Genomic DNA, 3,126 nt, shown 5'->3' with positions numbered 1-3,126 from the left:
AGGATGAAATTATACACCATAGATGAAAGTACCTAGCAGAGCGCTTTAAGACTAGTACTTATTTATGCAAGACATCTTCCCCTGCTTACTTGTTTTCAGTAGAATGAAAGCATACTGAAAGCTGGTACAATGTCTTCTTTAAAGTTTTCTTTTGTAATGCTTACTATGCTTTTTGATACGGATGAGCCAATATCCACTTAAGGGCATGTAAGCTCACAATAACTTTTGTTGAATATAACTGTTTGAATGTACTTTCACTATATTATTATATAGGGATTTTAAACTAAAATGTACCTGCACACACTATTTAGAGCCTAACTTGGATATTTGAGTAGGTGGATATACACCCCTGGAAAATAATAGCTAATTTCTTCACTAAAATCAAATTGCTGAACATCTACTTTGCATATACATAGCTAGGCACTGTATTATGAGTTTCAGGTAATAAAAAGTTGTTAGTCAAAGACTCTGCTCCCTAGGGTTATTTTACAACAGCAAATCATGTTCAAACTAAAGGATAGACCAAAATAGAAAGTGCCACAGGCGTTTAGACAAGGGAGAAACACATCTGAAATGAGAAGGAAGGTGGGTATGGGGAAGGGTTCATGGAAGAGGCAGTGTATGCTGTGAGCAAGGTTTCAACGTGTAGCAGGGTGAGTGAAAGGAACAAATGAAGACATATAGTCGTGATATCATGAGGCACAAACTAGAAATAAACAGCACTTGTTCTAGGCTGGTCATGAGGTAATTTAAGGGGATTAGTGAGAAACTAGATAAAGAGATATCTCTTTATGTATTACTTATTAATAATACTTTTGAACACAAGTATTTAATTAAAAAAAGAACAATATAGGGATAGGAGACTAGGAGGTACAAACTATTATTATAAAATGAGCTATAAGGATATACTGCATAGCACAGAAAATATAGCCAATATTTTATAACTATAAATGGAGTATAACCTTTAAGAATTGTGAGTCACTATATTTTACACCTGTAACTTATATAATATTACACATCAACTATACTTCAATTAAAAATGCTAGTTTAGTGAATAAAACACTAAGCAGTAAAATTTTTAAAAAAGAACTTAGAAGAGAACTTAAAAATAAAGACATAAAGAGCAGGTTGAAACAGCGCAGAAATCTGGCAATTAAGAGGCCATTGATAACTTTCAAAATAGCACTTTTTCTACCTATTCTCAGTGGAGGCAAAGCCTTATGAATCCTACTATTTCTTTTTCTGTTTTTCAAAATCTCAGGATAAGTCTACTTCAATTGTAGCTAATGGCAGTAAAGCAGCACCAGAAAATGCCTTTTGTAAAGAGAGGGCAACTTTGTGAATCCTAAGTGGGTACTCAAGTCTTAAATTACTGATAACACTGACCACCCACCAGACTAAATGTTTTTTTTTACGTGATTGGAAAGCAACAGATTGATTTCAATTCTATCTTGTCATATCTACAAAAAAGTTCCTACAGTTCATTTAGCAACTAATAGAATACATCCTTCTATTTGGTATTACTCCTCCTTAACACGGGGCAATTAATTTTTCCTTTCTCTGGGAAACGTTTTTAACAAAGGAAATAGAGTCATAAATTAATTTCGGTTAGGAAATCATACAACTATTTCTACCTAGGGCTTTGAATTTAGAAACTTTCCTCAGAAATTGTTTAAATATAACGAAGTCCAAATTCAGAAATACCTTAAATTTAATTATCTTAGTTGCACTAAAATAACAAATTCTATTTTCTATCTTGTTTTCTTTCTTCCCCAGAAGGCTTCTCCAACCCTAATCCATAACTTAATGCATTCATCTCACCTATAAAATCACTGGCAGGTATGATGCCGGCTTTGGCGGCTCCAGTCGCCTAATCCTGACCCATTTCTTGCCAAAGAACTCAGTTTCTTCAGAAACCAAGTAACAGACATTTCAATTTCTAACCATCATTAGCATATTTTCATGTACTAATACTCAACATAAAAACACCTTTCAAAATTACAGAAATTTTTACTGTACTTAAGATCAATTGCACTAACCTGTATTTCATAAACCTTGGGCTACTTTCAAAAAAATGAATTATTATTTTAATATGTTTTTCACCTATTATTCAGAATAATTATTCATATAATTAAATATTTTACAATTAGGTAAGAAAGGTGGAAAATCCGATTTCGGAGGAAGATGGCGGAAGAGTAAGACGCGGAGATCACCTTCCTCCCCACAGATACATCAGAAATTCATCTACACGTGGAACAACTCCTACAGAACACCTACTGAACGCTGACAGAAGACCTCAGACCCCCAAAAGGCAAGAAACTCCCCACATACCTGGGTAGGGCAAAAGAAAAAAAGAATAAACAGAGACAATAGGATAGGGACGGGACCTGCACCAGTGGGAGGGAGCCGTGAAGGAGGAAAGGTTTCCACACACTACAAGCCCCTTCGCGGGCGGAGACTGCAGGTGGCGGAGGGGGAAAGCTTCGGAGTAGCGGAGGAGAGCACAGCAACAGGGTTGTGGAGGGCAAAGCGGAGAGATTCCGGCACAGAGGATCGGTGCCCTCAGGCACACACCAGCCCGAGAGGCTTGTCTGCTTGGCCGCCGGGGCGGGCGGGGCTGGGAGCTGAGGCTCGGGTATCGGCTTTCAGTCGGAGCGCAGGGAGAGGACTGGGGCTGGCGAAAGGACGAGAGCCTGAAGGGGTTAGTGCACCACGGCTAGCCCGGAGGGAGTCCGGGGAAAGGGTCTGGAGCTGCCGAAGAGGCAAGAGACTTTTTTCCCTTTTGTTTCCTGGTGCACGAGGAGAGGGCATTAAGAACGCTGCTTGGGGAAGCGCCGGAGACAGGCGCGAGCCGCGGGTAAGGCGCGGACCTCGGAGACGGGCGTGAGATGCTGGGGCTACTGCTGCCGCCGCCGCCGCCGCCACCGCCGCCGGGCCTGTGTGCGAGCGCGGGTCACTGTCCGCCCCGCCTTCCGGGGGGCCTGTGCACCCCGCCACTGCCGGGGTCCCAGGACCCGGGGACGGCTTTCCCGGGAAAGCGCACGGAGCGCCACGGGCTGCTGCAACGTCACGGCGGCCTCTGCCGCCGCAGGCCCGCCCCACACTGCGCGCCCCTCCCTCCCCTCT

This window comes from Mesoplodon bidens (assembly GCF_964165515.1).
Source record: "Mesoplodon bidens genome assembly, contig: HAP1_SCAFFOLD_402, whole genome shotgun sequence".
In the NCBI taxonomy this organism is placed as follows: domain Eukaryota; kingdom Metazoa; phylum Chordata; class Mammalia; order Artiodactyla; family Ziphiidae; genus Mesoplodon; species Mesoplodon bidens.
This window is presented reverse-complemented; position numbering follows the sequence as displayed.